A 19838-nucleotide genomic window follows, 5' to 3' on the forward strand; every position below is an offset into this window, starting at 1 on the left:
TCTGTATGGATGGTGAGATTATAGGACTGTCATTCTGTCTATAGTGTATGACTGCTGCTGCCAAAATCCTAACTATTTAGTGAATTCACATTCAGAAAGAAGAATTATCTTTATATTGTCTCACTGTCCCCATCTGCTTCACTTTTCCTATAGAGAAAAGCAAGAAGACAGATGTAAAAGCAGGCATTCATTCTGGAAACATTAAATATTTAACAAAACTTTGATGCCAAGCAAGTTATATAGAAATTTGCCATTTACATGGCTTTAACTACTTTTTATTTCTCAGCTACTGCTTTTTGGCCTTTTTTGGATAGGCTTGTAATTATACCCACAAAATGAAGTTACTTGGTATTAAACTTTGTCCTTAAATGACATTCTAAAACAATCTTAGTTTTCCTGAATAGCATAGTTTCTTGTTCATTATGTATGCAACTACAAGGCATATTTTTCAAGACCATATGATACCTATGATTAAAAGCTTATATGAATATTTTCAAATTATATAGAAATATAAAAATACATTTTGAACATTATTTTAAAATTTACATATCTGTTTCTTCGATCCAGATTTTCTTACTATATTTAAAAATGTTTGTATAGATATTATTTACATAGATCATAATCTATTCTACATACTTTTACACAGATAACTATTCTACATGACTTCAAATCCACTTGCAAGAGATATTATGGATATAAATAAGACAATGAGGTTTTCAAAAGCATACAACTATTCAGACATTTATAGATAAACGTATTTTCTCAAAACTAAATTTGGCATTAAGATTCTTCATAACCAAATGAATAGCATTATATGATCTTGTTACAAAATTACTTTTTCCAGAACCAAAATCCTCAATACAAGATTTTTCATGAAATAAATTTTGATAGTGAAAATTTATACATATTGATAATAAAATATTGGGTGATATTTTTATGTTAACAGTAAACAGGTTTATCAGAAACAGATTTAATGTGATAATCTTTACAGCTATTACCGATGAAATTTGATATTACCATTATAATTAAAAGTAATATTTCCAAAGAAAGTAGTATCAAGAGGCCGGGCACAGTGATTCAAGTCTGTAATCCCAGCACTTTGGGAGGCCTACGTGGGCAGATCATGAGGTCAAGAGATCAAGACCATCCTGGCCAACGTGATAAAAACCCATCTCTACTAAAAATACAAAAAAAAAAAAAAAGCTGGGCATGGTGGCGTGCACCTGTAGTCCCAGCTACCTGGGAGGCTGATGCAGGAGAATTGCTTGAACCTGGGAGGCGGAGGTTGCCGTGAGCCAAGATCTCCACTGCACTACAGCCTGGTGCCTGGTGTCAGAGCAAGACTCTGTCTCAAAAAAAAAGAAAGAAAGAAAGTAGCATGAAGATCGATGGCTATGGGTTCTACTTCTTCTTGCCCAATGAAAATGAGACTATGCCTGGAAAATAAATGTGTAACTAATAAAATAGTTACGGAATTCTGTTATTACTGATACTTACCTTCTATCTATTCAGTAAAAATGGCATTATAATTAAAAACCTAGGGTTTTAAACTCAGTCACAGATTTGAGTTTATGTAGTTCTGTTTCCATTTTATGTTGGACACATTCAACTATTGGAAACTTTAACTTCTTTATTTGTAAAACTCCTGTCCCATGGGAATGGTATAGGGATTAAATTAGAAAAATTTATTCTGAAGAATTATTTACAGGTATCAATAAAAGTGGATATCAATAATAAAATACATATGAATGCTGAAGGATTACTATGGAGATTTATATTAGTAGGATAGAAAAAATTACCAGGGCTAGACAATGCCCTGAAAGCTAGGAGTTGATAATATACTGCAAAACTGACTATATGTTTAGTACACTGATGATCACATTTTTAACACAATGCTAATCACTACATATATGTGCAGACACATATATGTGTGTATATCTGTATGGATATACACATACTGCATATATGTGTTTCACATCTGTAGCAGTACAAAGTTACCAACTTATATTTTTGTATGTTTGGTCCCAGAGCCAAGTATATATTTTTTTAAAACATGATTTTTATTATCCTCTTGTCAATGAAAGTTGTTATACCGATATATTTTTGTAACTCAAATGGTGCTTTTCACAATGTTATTTATGTGACTATAATGGAAAAAGTTAAATTTAAAAGAATGCAATTTTTAAATTAATAACAAATTAATAAGGTTATTTCTAAACTTACAATTATGTTTTTTTTTTTAAATTATTGGCCTTAGTTTATTTTGGTCTTTATTATCTGGATTTCCTCAACATATGATATTATTCTTTTGTTTTAAAAGTGTTTTTGTAATACAAGTCTTGAGTTATATAAAGAAGGTTTATACTCAGTCATTAATTTTACAGAACCCAATTCGTAAGAAAGTACAAAATTCTACTCAATCAAATAAGTGAGAATTCATTAGAACATCCAAGTCCACCCTAATCAATATGTCTGCTCTGTGTAGCTTAATTATTCATATATGCTGTGCAAGTGAAAACTGATTGCAAACCTTTGTAAGTCGAAACTGATGTCCAAGGAGGATAAAAACATACTCTATGTGGCTTTGAGGGTTGAGGTTGGAAGGGGAAAAATAGGGCTGCTAATCATTAAAAATGAAAAGACAAAGTACAATAGGTGAATATTCTGACTTTGGCTACAATGACATTTGGTAACATTGAGAATTTTCCAAAATATCAAAAATGTCATAGGTTACCAAGGCAGGTACTGAGTTAATCCTCTGGTTTTCCTGGTCTTTTCACACAAGCTGTATACACACTTGTTGGAGATAGTGTATGGATAATTTAAAATTGATTAACTGGCAGAATTACTTGATCTTAAAAGGCTCTACTTTTTTTTTTTTTTTCTTTTTGTGAGACGGGATATCACTCTGTCACCCAGGTTGGAGTACAGTGGCATGACCGGAAACCTCCGCCTCCCATGTTCAGGCAATTCTCCTGCCTCAGCCTCCTGAGTAGCTGGGACTACAGGCGTGGGCCACCACATTGGCTAATTTTTGTATTTTTAATAGAGACAGGGTTTTAACATGTTGACCAGGTTGGTCTTAGGCTCCTGACCTCAAGTGATTCATCTGACTCACCTCCCAAAGTGTTGGGATTGCAGGCATGAGCCACCGCGCACCGCCAAAAGCCTCTTCATTCTTATCTATTACAATCCTTTATCTGCTTATAGGTAACTCTATCTTCTAGCCTTTATAAAGAATTGTCTCAATAGCAGGAAAACACATCACCCAATTCCAGTCTTGTACTTGCTTCAGTTCATTTTTTATATTGCTTCCATGTTGCTGCCCGAATATTTTCAGAACAATAATGTGTTTATGTCATGACTCTTCCCCTGTCCTCCAAAGTTTTGTTTTACTTAACAGATTTCCCTGCTTGTAGCACAATGCAAACTAAAGCACATCCAAAAAGGCCCTTCACCTTAAAGATTTATCGCTTTTCCACCCATGCCATATGCTCTTCTTTCAGGCATGCTGGGCCACATGCTATTTGCTGAACTTGTCATTCTCTAAAACTTAATAATTTTGCTAGTTTATTCTCTCTGTACATTAGGCAAATTAAAAAGGATTCTTTAGTGCACTTGCAGCCTGTTAACGTCTCTGAAAAGCTTCCATGACTACTTTTTATGCAGTTAGGACTTTCCTTTGTGACCCCCCTTAAAACTCTGTGCATGTCTTCTTTGTAGTGTGCATTGCATTAAGATTGCTAGTGTATGTGTTTATTTACCTACTCAAATATGAGCTTAGAGAGTAGGAATTTTTTTCATTCTTTTACTTCATTATCTCAGCAGATTGCCATGCCTATGTGGTAAGCTGTCAGTAAATATTTGTTAAATGACCAAGTTAATTTACCATTCAAATTCTTCTTTTTTTATTGAGACGGAGTTTCGCTCTTGTTACCCAGGCTGGAGTGCAATGGCACGATCTCGGCTCACCACAACCTCCGCCTCCTGGGTTCAAGCAATTCTCCTGCCTCAGCCTCCCGAGTAGCAGGGACTACAGGCACGCCCCACCATGCCCAGCTAATTTTTTATTTTTAGTAGAGACGGGGTTTCACCATGTTGACCAAGATGGTCTCGATCTCTTGACCTCGTGATCCACCTGCCTCGGCCTCCCAAAGTGCTGGGATTACAGGTGTGAGCCACCGCGCCCGGCTCAAATTCTTACTAATATTCATGTGTTTGCTAATAGTTAGGGCTTTATGTAAACAATGGTTATAGATGGAATGATTGTGAGATTGTAATGTACAGGCCAAATAAAATTTGGTTCTGTCCCTCCATACAGATAATCAGAATTGCGTAGGATAAAATGAAGTTTAACATTAGTCCAAATGTACCCTTGGGAACAAATTAGGTGACTACTCAAGAAAGAGAAAGCTAATATACAAGGAACTATCGATAATTTACTAGGAGTGATGTGTACATGGAGGTATTAAGCAGGAAAGTTTGGATAAATAAGAAACAAAAAATGTGTTAGTTCTTCCAGAAAATAAATAGAACAAATCAGGAGAGAAATAAGATGGTTGTTAAATGAGATGATTTCCATAGTTTAGTCTTCTAAAAAGGTTATACTTATTTTGTTCTCTCTATCCATCCATCCATCTAATCATCCATCCATCACCTATTCTTCTATCTCTGTTTGAGTATAACTTTTGAGTTGAAAAGTGACAAACATGATGAAACTTTTAAACAATACACAAGAGTATACATACAACTCTAAGTCTTATCCTATTGCCATACCACATTATCTTTATTCCAAAACAGCACAATTAACGGTCGTTGTATACATGTATAGTTCAATAAATGTTCTAGACTCATGGAAACAGAGATTTCGTTCTGCATGAGTAGTGCATATGATGCATTCTGTTTGCTTTGTTAAGAATTTAAGATTATTGTAAACCAGTATATTTTGATAGAGTTTCTAATCAGTCGAATACTTCTCTCAGATATAAGTGGAACTCTAATGATTTTCCTCAGTCTTTTATCAATAAAAATCGTTTCCTATTACTTGCTCTTTAACAGAGACAGGATTTTACCCTGTTGACCAGGTTGGTCTCAAGCTCCTGGCCTCCAGTGATCCGCCTGTCTCACCTCTTAAAGTGCTGGGATTGGAGGCATGAGGAATATTGTTTGCTCTTCAAAAAAGTGCAGCAAGAAACAGTCTTCTAAAGGTGCATAGCATATTTCTGTGAGGAATCTACAGGTTTCATTTCTAGAAATAAAATTTTTAAGATGTATAGGTTACAGTTTCTAAGAAAGCATCTCCCAACAATTTCAATTGCAAGAATATATTGGTTATTATCTCTTATTCTTTGTTCTGTGTTTTTCTTTATATACATACATAATCTAATGATAATTCTGTCATTACCCATATTACTGAGTACATTTTTATAGCTTTTAGTTATTGTCTTGGGTTTTAATTGGGTACACTACCTTCAAATATCAACTTTGTCTAATAGTTTCCAATTATATTTTCTTTTACTTTTCTTATTCCTGATTTAATAGACTGTTTTATCATTACATATGATATGCTTTGGTTTTAAAATTATTTTAGGGGACAATTTATTTGAAAATATTTTATGCAAACACTTAAAGGGTGTTCAGAAAAATATTGGACAAAATTAGGTACTGTTTTCTAAATGTGTGTAGATTTTATGACAATTCATCTACTTATATGGTGAATTATATTAATAGAGTTCAAAATATTGAACCCTTCTGGATATTTTTCCTTGGTCATGGTGTAATAGTCTTCAAAGTGTTCCTAGGTTCTAAATTTCTTACATTTTATTTGAATTATTTTGGACCGATATTCATAAAGGAATTTGGTGGATACTTTGTGAGTGTGCACGCATTTATGCATGCATGCATGAGCATTGTCACAGAGACTATACTTTTGTAAAATATAAATAGAAGGTTTCCTTTTCCAATCTGTGCTCTAGGATAATGTTAATAATTTTCTATTACTTAAGCCTTTATGGAATTCAATTGAAAATTTTCATTGTTGTCTTATTTGTAGAATGACTGGGAGTAATTCTTTGAAAATATTTCCAGTTCCTTATGTAGTAAGTGACATATTCATATTTCCATGGTCCACTTTGTTTATTTGTATTTTCATAGAAAAATTATTAATATAACACAGGTTATCAATTTATTTGTGCAAAGATAAAGAAAATAATCCCTGATTATTCTATCCTTTAAATCCTCTTTACATATTTTTTTTACATCATTTTATTTATATTTGAGGTATTTTTGCTTTTTCCCATGTCAGTTTTCATTTTATTTTTTTCTTTCCCTTTTAGGTTGACAAAGTATTTTCCCAGTTTGTTTTCTTTAAGGTAACACTGTATCTCTTTTTACACTAATAAATTCATTTGTGTTTGTGTCATTCCTTTTACTTTCCCAATTATGTGCAACAGTGTGTGATTGTGTACAAAATATATTTGGAAAGGCTAAAGAACAATAACAAAATGTACATTCAGGTACGGTCATTCAGGTTCCACCGACAAGGCCTTTTATCTGTTCCTTACAATTAGTAACTACCCTAAATTTTGTTAATCATTTCCTTAACTTTATTTGTAGATTTTACTATCTTTATGTGCATCTATAAATAATATATTCTGTATTCATTTTTCGCAATGCTAGCCCAAGACCTTCTTCTCTGATACATTCTCTCTTTTTCATGAAATAGCTAGCAACAATTTGTTACTTAATAGTTTTATGAGCCTGTTTCATGACTATTGAATTTTCTGGTTCCAACAGCCTTGTTCCAGTGTGCTCTTCCTCTGTCCTTTTCAGTCCAAACTGCTGAGTTTATGCTTAAAACATTCCAAAGAATCTCATGGGTTTCTTGAATAAGTCACAGGGACTGACTCCATTAGATAGGAGGGTTCTTCCACAGCACTTTTCAAGATAATTTCTTCTCTTTTTTGGTTTCTGCTAAAGTGACTGAGGAGATCTGTGAATCAGGTGCTTAATCATTGCAAAGACCCTGCTTTGTTAGTCAGTGCTATGATCTTTTACTCCTTCTGAAGCACTAGAAAAATGTTGTCCAGTAACATACATGGTTATCTCTCTAAAGCATGCTTTTTAAACAGAAATATTCTTATTTTAATTTTTCTTCAACCTAGATATGCTGACAATTCCCCTAATTAAGTTCCAGTTTTGTTTTACTTAGTTGTTCTTCCCTCAATTTATCAATTCTTTTTTGCTCTCTCATTTTATTGCAAGCAGCAAGGAGAAATCAGAACACACATGTTAAAATTTGTGGAAGATCTAAGCTTTATATCCAAGTTTACTGCCTACAAGTTTTGTTTTCCACATAAATGTAGGATGTAATTCAGCCAAGATTGGCCACAATACCATATGGATCCTTTTTTCTCCAGTTCCCAGCAACCTTTTTCTCAATTGCTTCTGAGGCTTCACCACCACCACTTTTATTGACCATTTAGGTTTTCGCTAAGATATTATAGGTTTTCTCCACATAATTCTCTTTTTACTCTCCCTCAACAGGATTTTAATATTCATCTAACTACCAAAATTCTGGTTCTAATGATTTAGGTTTTCTAAAAAACAATCTTGCTTTCCTCTAAATGTTCCTCACTTCCTTCTCAACTATCTCCAGCAGAGTATTTAATATTCATTTCTAATAACAGTCTGTTCAAGGTATACACTTTAAAATGCTTTTAAATGTCTAGCCTCTATGTTGTACTCGATATGAAAGCCACTTCTGCATTTTGAATTATTTGTTAAGTAGCCCCCCAATTCCAGTTACCAGAAATCTGTATTAGTTTCCTATAGCTACTGTAAGAAATTACAAAAGAACACAAATGTATTATTTTTTATTTTTATTTTTTTTTGAGACGGAGTTTCGCTCTTGTTACCCAGGCTGGAGTGCAATGGCGCGATCTCGGCTCACCGCAACTCCGCCTCCTGGGTTCAGGCAATTCTCCTGCCTCAGCCTCCCGAGCAGCTGGGATTACAGGCACGCACCACCGTGCCCAGCTAATTTTTTTTTGTAATTTTAGTAGAGACGGGGTTTCACCATGTTGACCAGGATGGTCTCGATCTGTTGACCTCGTGATCCACCCGCGTCGGCCTCTCAAAGTGCTGGGACTACAGGCTTGAGCATGTATTATCTTATAGTTCTGAAAGTTGGAAGTCTAAAGTGGTTCCATAGGGTTATATTCCTTCCTTCCAAAGGGAGAATTCCTTTCTAGGGAGAATTTGTTTCCTTGCGTTTTGCAACTTCTAAGTGTTGCCTGCATCCCTTGGCTTGTGGCACCTTCTTTCTGTCTTCAGAACCGGAAGGATAGTATCTTTCTTTCTTTCTAGGATTCCATTCTCACATAAGTTTTCCTCTTTTTCTGAACCTTCTGTGTCCCTTTGGCAAGAATTCTTGTGACTATATGGAGGCCACCATTCTCAATATCATTAGTTCATTCATATTTTAAAAGTTTCTTATACTATGTATTCTGGAAATTAGAACATAGAAAATCTTTTTATTTTCTTTTTTTAAGATGGAGTCTCAAGCTTTCATGCAGGGTGGAGTGTAGTGGCATGATCTCGGCTCACTACAACCTCCACCTCCTAAGTTCCAGCTCCTCCTGACTCAGCCTCCCAAGTAGCTGGGATTACTTACAGGCACCTGCCACCATGCCCAGCTAACTTTATTTTTGTATTTTTAGTAGAGATGGGGTTTTATGTTGGCCATGCTGTTCTTGAATTCCTGACTTCAGGTAATCTGCCCACCCCCTCCTTGGCCTCCCAAAATGCTGGGATTACAGGTATGAGCCACTGTGCCCACTGGACATAGGCAACCTTGAGGATTTATTATTCACTCTTCCGCAGAAGGGGAAAAATTATTTTGATTATGTGGTACCTATTTCATCACTATTTTGGAATCATGGGGGTAGGGCAGAGGGAATGGGGACAGTGTACTTTTATTTTACAGATTTTGGTTAAGTATAGACAAAAAGCCATGTCTGTACTTGAAAGACAAGAAACCACATCAACTGAAAAGCCTGGCCCCTGAAATGAATGCCAAGTATAGACAAAAAGCCATGTCTATATTTGAAAGACAAGAAACCCATCAACTGGAAAGCCTGGCCCCTAAAATGAATCCATTGATTTAAATAGGATTTGAAGCTTTTTGTTTTGGTTTTGGTTTGTTTCCTTAAGAACGAGGTTTGTGAGTTCTGTATAGGAAATAAAGAAAAAGTTATTTATACCACCCCCACACACATACAATTGTTATAGGAGAAGCAGATAGATAATCAGGAAACCTTTTCATTTCTGTGGGAACATAGGAATATTAAAATTTCAAGGCTCCCTTAAAGTGATGTATGTCACTTCCATTCTTACTCTTAAACAATTACAGCAATCTGGGTTTTCTCTATGTTCTTTGGCTAAATTAATGTACAAGTTGAGTGGAGAATTCTGAGGAGGTCCTTAAAGATGATGCTGCATGATGGAAAAAGAGTCAGGATCCATAAATATAACTTGCAAGACTACTCATGGAACACGTGACTGAACTATTGTCATGATTGAAAATAAATTATTATTGTTTGTTTAGCCAGTGAGATTTGTAAAAAAGTTTAACTTTTGTGGGTACATAGGAGATGATATACATGTTTATCATCCACTATGTTAAAAATATACATGTTTAACGCAGTATATTTATGTGTTAATGTGAGATATTTTGATACAGGTATGCAGCACATAATAATCACGTCAGGGTAAATGGAATATCCATTAGTTCAATCATTCATTCTGTGTATTACAAACAACCAAATTATACTCTTTTAGCTATTTTTAAATGTACAACTAAATTAATTTTTATTATAGTCACTCTTTGTGCTAGCAAATACTAAGTCCTATTCATTGCTTAGCCAGTGACCTTTGTATAGTTGTTTGTTACCAAAGCCAGTATTTCTTGCCCTAATATGTTATATTTCATGTTAGTACCAATTTTTTCTTACCCGTATGGGGAAACGTTATTCATTTTTATTTGTAATTCTAACAGTTATATATAAAAATCCTTTGGCTTTTCAATGTGCATTGCCATATTATTGTTTATTTATTTATTTTTAATGCTTATTTCTTTCTTTTCTATAGAAGAATTTGAAAGTGTTTTTACTTCCATTTTCTCTTATTTCATTGGCAAGGGATGCCAGAACATTGTTGAATGTGAGTTATGAGTAGTTATGGTAGGCTTCTTTGGCTTTTTTGATGTTAAATAAGATTAACATTAATATATGATATCCAATACAGGTTTCATTTTTCTGTACATAATTTTCTTTAGAGTTTTTTCAGAATAAGAAATTTCCCTTTTAATTTTAGTTTGATGAAAATGCTTTTAAAAACAATAAATATACATGGAATTCTGCTAGATGTTTAGTCATGTAGAGTAATGTATTTCTTCTTTCATTTTTTGTAGTAAATTCTACTCCATGGTTTTCTGTTTATCCAACAGAAGCATATTTCCCTGACCTCTTTGTGGGACTCGTGACAACAGTACCTTTACTTAGCCCACTACTCTCAACTTCTTGCCGGTGGAAGAGAATGAATGAGGTGGTAACTGGAGTACATGAAGCAGGAACCAGCTGGCTGCTTTGGCAGGAGCAAACTCCATGCAGGCACTGTGGCAGCATCCAGGCAGGGGTGCCTGTGATTTCTGAAGCCCCAGAGGGTGTATTACAGTGCTCTTTTAGCTCTGCCATCTACAGATGGCTTCAGTGTTAACAGCTAAGTGGGCCCTTTGCCTTTTAGTGTAAAGTGGCTGCCCTCCATTAGAGAGGGCAAAGGGCCAGTGTGGCAGCCTATTGTCTTGATACTTGTTGCTACTGAGCTCTTGTCCAATATCTAGGAAAAATGAGATGGCACAAATGAATTGAAGGATGGTAAATGAGGGGGATTTTATTGCTGATAAAAGTGGCTTTCAGTGGGAAAAGGAGCTGAAAATGGGATGAGGCAGGTAAGTAATCTTTCCCTGAAGCATGGCCATCTCCAGTGGGATTCTTCTACAAAGTTATACTGTTAAGTTGGCTCTCTAAAATCAAGCCACTCTTGCTGACATCTAGCCATAGTTTTGTCTACCAGATGAGTCTGAGGTTTTTATAGGCACAGGATGGGAGGCACAGCAGGCCATGGGTAGTTTAGGAAAAGGCAACATTGGGGCAGGAAAATAGGAATAGAAATTCTCACATTGGGCTGCAAGTTTCAGGCTTTTCAGGTTGAAGGTGGGGTTTTGTCAGGGTCCCATACATATCTGCCTAGAATTTCTCTGCCTCCCGTCACTATCACAACCACTCTGCTTTCTGGTAAAAACTCAACTAGGTTATGATGTATTATTTTTCAAATACATTACTCAATTTTATCTGCATGTATTTTATTTAGAATTTTTACATCCAGTATCACGAGTGTTTTTAGATACTAGTGTAAGTTTTTCATGATATTATTAATTTTGAACGTTCGGAGGCATCTGTTAATACCCCTTTTCCTCATTGTATCCTCTTAATAACTTTTTGAGGTCTGCAGAATCTGTAGTGATATCCCTTATTTCATTCCTAGCATTGTTTATGTGTGCCTACTTGCCTTTTTTCTTGATCAGTCTCACCAGAAGCTTGTCAGTTTTATTAGACTTTCAAAGAAACAGCTTTGGCTTTGTTGATGGCAACCATATGTTTGATTTCTTTTTTATTACTCTCTACACTTATCTTGACTGTTTTCCTCTAATTTCTTTTAGGTTTGTTTTACTGGTCCTTTATTAATTTCCCAGGAAGTATTGGCTGATATGAATATCTTAACTTACATAGCTACATATGGAATCTGTCAAATATCTTTACATTTTTAAAACCCTACTTTAAAACCCGTTACAAGTGTTCAAAACATTCTTATCCCAATAGCTGTGCAAAAACATCAATATGCTGGCTTTGAGCAATAAGCCAGCTTACTGATCCTTGATTTGGCCTATTTCTCTTTAAGTAATATCGCTTTAACTAATAAGTTTTGAAATATTTTTAATTAAGTTTATAAATATTTTCCCATTTATACTCACATTGTGTCTTTGACTCATGAATATTTGGAGTCATTTTTCTAAATTTTCTAGCTTATACTTTCCTGGTCACTATTTTATTTTTAATAATCTATTTATATTCTCTGTAATACAGACTGTAATTTCCTTCTGAGCCCTTGAGATTTGTTAAGGTATGTTTTACAGCAAATGAATATTCTATATGTATTTGAAAATAGTATGTATTTTGTATTAGATTCAGTGTTCTATAGGACCTATAAATAAACCTTGTTAATTTTCTTAGACAAATTTTCTATACATTCAATTAAATCTCTATTTATTCTCTCATTTTTTAGGTGTTGTTGAATTCTTAGATGATAATCAATGTAACTTTATTTATGTAATTTCTATAAATTTTACAGCTATGCTGCCTTTAAATTTTTTTTTCTAAGTACTGATAAATACATTTATGAATCTTATCTTGAAGTTCTCATTTGTTGTGTTTTCTCTTTAAGTTGTTTCTGGGTGGAGACTTATTTTGCTTACATTCTTTGGATCAATTCTATTTCTTGAATATGTGGGTTGTGTCTTTTATTAGTTCTTGAAATTTTGCAGTCATTATCTCTTCAAAGATAACTTCTTGGAGTATAATGGGCAAAGGATAATCACAACAAAATTGGATATGAGTTTATTGTTAAAACTGTGAAGAGATAAATTATTATTTGATTATTATATATTTATGTATTTAAATATTTTATAATAAATTTACTAAGTTGCTTAAGTTTTGGTTTTTGTGTATGCCTAGAGTACAGCAGTGTTTTCATATGAAGTAATATTTGAAGAAAATTATGATTATTATGTCAGATACCATGGGAAAAAACTAATTACAATTACTATTTTAATTTTAATAATGCTTCAGGACATAAATTTGTATTAATAGATCAAAGAGGAAGAATGTAGAATGAATGAGTTAAATGATCTCAATGTCAAACAGAAAAAGCTGAAAATTAATAAAAAATAATCTAGCCAGAGTTTCTTATCTAAAGACATTTCTCTATAGAACATATTGAGATTCCCCTTTTCTTCTTTCCTTTCCTCTTCATCATCAGGCTTACTGAAAATAACAGCATGTTGCCAGATAAGATTTTCTGGATCCATCATTTATAACAGTATTTCTTTCTGTATAAAGTATATTGGAGGTAAAAACAATCACACTGAAAAACAGACTTAAGTCTCCCCAAGTCCTCTCGTTAGGTATATTATATGAACTACTAAAATATAATTGATAAACATATACATATATATATATATATATATAAAATAAATGTTTAAAGATTCATGAAAGTCTAAAAATAATTTCTCACACAAAAAAACAGAGTGTTCTTATTGCAAATGACCTCCTAAATCTAATATTAAATACTCAGCAAATGGAAGTTCTCTGGTGCATTCTATCACAGCAGTAACAGAAGTTGCCTTTGTTGGGGCACTCTTTTATTACTGGCCAGTCTTTTATGCAGAGGAAATAAACTGTGTATGTGGATAAGAGCAAGAGACAAAGAGAAACAGACTAAAACATTTTGATTTGAAAACTTTTAAGAATTGAAAATTATAGTGTGACTAACAATAATTTCTCTTAATGTTTGTTATTCTAATGCTATTTGGCAAATGCCAACAGTTGTTTAAGATAAATTACCAAACATGGTGGCTCAGAAATATAACCTGAGGATATGTTTTAAAATATTGATACTGCATAGGGTCTCAAAATTTTTTACTATTTAAGAAATAGCCCTGTGATATTTCTCTCTTGCAATGTTCCATGGAGAATGATTATAAGTACACCTGATGCCTAGCTGAAATCTCCTTGTTCCAAGCTCAACATAAATTGGCAGAAGCTAGGTACTATGTTACTTTCTACCAAGTGCTGTGTAAAGACCATAGTCAGTAAAGCTTATGAATACCTCTATTTTGACTTATCTGGATAACTATAACTCACTTTCAGATATTTCAACAAAATTTATCTGGCAGAAAATTCTGGAAGACATTTTTATCCATAAAAGGGCATGGATCATAAGATCTAAAAATTTGAATATAGCATTGTCTCTAGGCTGACATCCAGCAGATTCAGAATGCCACCCTACTCAACTTCCCTAGAAATTTCATTTGAACAAAATACCAAAAAAAAAAAAAAAAAAAAGCTTACTTCAAGGAAATTAGGTATAAGGAAAATTTACTTCAAGTATTAGGGGAAAAAGATCATTCTACTGAAAAATGACTCTTGGCTAACCAAGTATCGGATCCATTTACATCCACATAAATATTGAACATGGAGGACACCACGGTCATAACTAAGGAAAAGAAAAACTTCATAGATTTTCCCCATCTTTATATAACCTGTACCAATACCATCTTTTACAATTATGACACTGACCCACTGCACCAGCTGAAACAGTGGTGCTAAGATTCATGGCGCTTTTTTGCCTGGAAATCTCCTGACCTGGCTCTGTTTCAGTCCCCTTTTTAATCAGATGAATGGGTGACTCTGCCTTCCTGGAGCTCCAATCGCCAGTTAAAAGGGCACCCAGATTAATGTATTTTGTATGGAGAACCCCCGTGCCAGGCGCTGGCAAAACAACCATGCTGGCCAAAACAGCCACATTGGTGACCCATGGGGCTCCTCCACCTGGGAATCTCCTGGTCTGTGGGCAATAAAAACCCATCTGGAAATGCAGCTTCCACTCACCCTCTGCACTTTCACTGGGAGCTGCAATCCTGAGCTGCTCCTAATCGGGCAGCCCTGAAAAAAAGGCAGCAGCACAATGGAAAATCATAAATAAAGCCCTAACTCCCTGGGACAGAGCACCTGGGAAAATAAAAGGGGGTTTATGAGTTCTGCTGCAGCAGGCTTAAATGTACCTGCCCAGAAGCTCTGAATGAACAATGGAGCTCACAGCTCAGCACTTGAGCTCCTATAAAGGACAGACTGTCAACTCAAGCAGCTCCCTGACCCCCATATATCCAAAGAGTCACCTCATAAAGGAGAGATCAAACTGACATTTGGCAGGTATTCTGGGACAAAGATAGCAGAAGAAGAAACTGGTAGCAACACTTAATGTTCTGCAGCTGCTCCAGGTGATCCCCAGGCAAGCATGGCCTGCAGTGGACCTCAGCTGTCCTACAGCAGAGGGGCCAGACTGTTAGAAGGAAAACTAATAAGCAGAAATAACTTTATCATCAACAAACTGGATGTCACCTCAGAGACCCAATCTGAAAGTCAGCAACTACAAAGACAACAGGTGGATAAATTCACAAAGATGGGAAGAAACTAGTGCAAAAAGGATGAAAACACCCAAAACCAGAACACCTCTCCTCCTACAAGGGATCACAGCTCCTCACCAGCAAGGGAACAAGGCTGGATGGAGAATGAGTGTGATGAAATGACAGAATTAGGCTTCAGAAGGTGGGTAGTAAGAAATTTCTGGAGCTAAAAGAACATGTTCTAACCCAAGGCAAAGAAAGTAAGAACCTTGAGAAAAGATTTGATGAATTGCTAACAAGAATGGACAACTTAGAGAGGAATATAAGTGAATTGATGGAGCTGAAAAACACAACAGGAGAACTTCACGGAGCATGCACAAGTTTCAACAGCCGAATTGACCAAGCAGAAGAAAGGATATCAGAGGTCAAAGATCATCACCTCAATGAAATAAAATGAGAAGGCAAGATTAGAGAAAGAGCATAGAAAGGAATGAACAAAATCTCCAAGAAATATGGGACTATGTGAAAAGACCTAATCTACATTTGATAGGTGTATCTGAATGTGACAGAGAGAATGAATCCAAGCTGGAAAATACTCTTCAGGATATTATCCAGAAAAGCTTCCCAAAACTAGCAAGGAAGGAATATTCAAGTCCTGGAAATACAGAGAACACCACAAAGATATTCCACAAGAAAAGCAACCCCAAGGTACATAATTGTCAGATTCACCAAGGTTGAAATAAAGGAGAAAATGCTAAGGGCAGCCAAAAAGAAAGGTTGGGTTACCCACACTGAGAAGCCCATCAGACTCACAGCAGATCTCTCAGCAGAAAACCGACAAGCCAGAAGAGACTGGAGGCCAATATTCAACATCCTTAAAGAAAATAACTTTAGGGCCGGGCGCGGTGGCTCAAGCCTGTAATCCCAGCACTTTGGGAGGCCAAGGCGGGTGGATCACGAGGTCAAGAGATCGAGACCATCCTGGTCAACATGGTGAAACCCCGTCTCTACTAAAAATTACAAAAAATTAGCTGGGCATGGTGGCACGTGCCTGTAATCCCAGCTGCTTGGGAGGCTGAGGCAGGAGAATTGCCTGAACCCAGGGGGCGGAGGTTGCGGTGAGCCGAGATTGCGCCATTGCACTCCAGCCTGGGTAACAAAAGCGAAACTCCGTCTCAAAAAAAAAAAAAAAAAGAAAAGAAAATAACTTTAAACCCACAATTCCATATCCAGCCAAACTAAGCTTCTTAAGTGAAAGGAAAATAAAATCCTTCATGAACAAGCAAGTACTCAGAGATCTTGTCACCACCAGGCCTGCTTTACAAGAGCTCCTGAAAGAGGCACTACACATAGAAAGGAACAACCAGTACCAGCCACTCCAAAAACATACGAAATGGAAAAGAGCATCAGCACAATGAAGAATCTGCATCAACTAATGGGCAAAACAGCCAGCTAGCATCAAAATGGCAGTGTCAAATTCACACATAACAATAGTAACCTTAAATGTAAATGCACTAAATGCCCCAATCAAAAGACACAGACTGGCAAATTGGATAAAAAGCCAAAATCTATCAGTGTGCTGTATCCAGGAAAACCATCTCACATGCAAGGATACACAAAGGCTCAAAATAAAGAGATTGAGGAAGATTTACCAAGCAAATGGAGAGCAAAAAAAAGCAGAAGTTGCAATTCTCATCTCTGATAAAATAGACTTTAAAGCAACAAAGATCAAAAGAGACAAAGAAGGCCATTACATAATGGTAAAATGATGCAACAAGAAGAGCTAACGATCCTAAATATATACGCACCCAATACAGGAGCACCCAGATACATAAGGCAAGTTCTTAATGACGGAAATCATAACAAACAGTCTCTCAGACCACAGTGCAATCAAATTAGAACTCAGAATTCAGAAACTAACTCAGAACTGCACAACTTCATGGAAACTGAACAACTGGCTCTTAAATGTTGACTGGATACACAATGAAATGAAGGCAGAAATAAAGATGTTCTTCAAAACCAACAAGAATGAAGACAAAACATACCAGAATCTTGGGGACACATGTAAAGCAGTCTCTAGAGGAAAATATATAGCAATAAAGGCCCACATGAGAAGCAAGGAGAGACCTAAAACTGACACCATGTCATCAAAATTGAAAGAGCTAGAGGAGCAAGATCAAAAAAACTCAAAACCTAGCAGAAGACAAGAAATGACTAAGGTCAGAGCAGAACTGAAGGAGATAGAGACACAAAAAAAAAACCCTTCAAAAAACTAATAAATCCAGGAGCTAGTTTTTTGAAAAGATCAACAAAATAGACAAACCACTAGCCAGATTAATAATAAGAGAGAATAACAAAATGGATGCAATAAAAAATGATAAAGGGGATATCACTACAGATTCCACAGAAATTCAAACCATCATCAGAGATTATTACAAACAACTGTATGCACATAAACTGGTAAACCTGGAAGAAATTGATAAATTCCTGGACAGTTGCCTCCTCCAAAGCCTAAACCAGAAAGAAGTCAAAACCCTGAAGAAACCAATAAGAAGGTCTGAAGTTGAGGCAGCAATTAAGGTCCTACCATCCAAAAAAAAGCCCAAGTCCAGAGGGGTTCACAGTCGAATTCTACCAGACATACATAGAAGAGCTGGTACTATTCCTTCTGAAACTATTCAAAATAATCCGAAAAGAGGGAATCCTTCCCAAATCATTTTATGAGACCAACATCATCCTGATACCAAAACCTGGTGGAGACTGAACAAGAAAAGAAAACTTCAGGCCAATATCCATGATGAACATAGATGCAAAAATCTTCAATAAAATACTGGCAAGCCAATTGCAACAGCACATCAAAAAGCTTATCCACCATGATCAAGTAGGATTCATCCCGGGGATGCAAGGCTGGTTCAACATACGCAAGTCTATCAACGTAATTCACCACATAAACAGAAGCAAAGACAAAAACCACAGGATTATCTCAATTGATGCAGAGAAGGCCTTTGACAAAATTCAACAGCCCTTTATGCTAAAAACCCTCAATAAACTAGGTATTGATGAACCATATCTTAAAATAATAAAAGCTATTTATGACAAACCAACAGCCAATATCATACTGAGTGGGCAAAAACTGGAAGCATTCCCTTTGAAATCTGGCACTTGACAAGGATGCCCTCTCCCACCACTACTATTCAATATAGTACTGGAAGTTCTATCCAGAGCAATCAGGCAAGAAAAAGAAACAAAGGTATTCAAATAGGAAAAGAGGAAGTCAAATTGTCTCTGTTTATAGACAACATGATTGTATATCTAGAAGACCCCATCGTCTCAGCCCAAAATCCCCTGAAACTGATAAGCAACTTCAGCAACGTCTCAGAATACAAAACCAATGTGCAAAAATCACAAGCATTCCTATAGGCCAATAACAGACTTAAAGAGAGCCAAATCAAGAACAAGCTGCTATTCACAATTGCTAAAGAGAATAAAATACCTAGGAATACAATTAACAAGGAACTTAAAGGACCTCTTCAAGGGGAACTACAAACCACTGCTCAACAAAATAATAGAGGACACAAACAGATGGAGAAATATTCCATGTTTATGATTAGGAAGAATCAATATCGTGAAAATGGCCATACTGCCCAAAGTAATTTACAGATTCAACGCTACCCCCATCAAGCTACCAATGACCTTCTTCACAGAATGGAAAAAAAAACACCTTTTTTCATATGTTTCTTGGCCTCATGTATGTCTTTTTTTGTAAAGTGTTCATATCCTTTGCCCACTTTTGAATGGGCTTGTTTGTTTTTTCTTGTAAATCTGTTTGAGTTATTTATAAATTCTGGATATCAGCCCTTTGTCAGATGGGTAAACTGCAAAAATTTTTTCCCATTCTGTTGGTTGCCAATTCATTCTAATGACTGTTTCTTTTGCCGTGCAGAAGCTGTGGAGTTTGATTAGGTCCCATTTGTCTATTTTGGCTTTTGTTGCCAATGCTTTTGGTGTTTTGGTCATGAAGTCCTTGCCTACTCCTATGTCCTGAATGGTTTTGCCTAGATTTTCCTCTAGGGTTTTTATGGTGTTAGGTCTTATGTTTAATTCTTTAATCCATCTGGAGTTAATTTTAGTGTAAGGTGTCAGGAAGGGGTCCAGTTTCTGCTTTCTGCACATGGCTAGCCAGTTTTCCCAACACCATTTATTAAACAGAAAATCCTTTCCCCATTGCTTGTTTTTGTCAGATTTGTCAAAGATTGGATGGTTGCAGATGTGTGATGTTGCCTTCGAGGCCTCTGTTCTGTTCCATTGGTGTATATCTCTGTTTTGGTACCAGTACCATGCTATTTTGATTACTGTAGCCTTGTAGTATAGTTTGAAGTCCAGTAGTGTGATGCCTCCCACTGTGTTCTTTTTGCTTAGAATTGACTTGGCTATCCGGGCTCTCTTTTGGTTTCATATGAAGTTTAAGGTGGTTTTTTCCAGTTCTGTGAAGAAGGTCATTGGTAGCTTGATGGGGATAGCATTGAATCTATAAATT

The sequence above is a fragment of the Callithrix jacchus genome, chromosome 1, assembly GCF_049354715.1.
Source record: "Callithrix jacchus isolate 240 chromosome 1, calJac240_pri, whole genome shotgun sequence".
In the NCBI taxonomy this organism is placed as follows: Eukaryota; Metazoa; Chordata; class Mammalia; order Primates; family Cebidae; genus Callithrix; species Callithrix jacchus.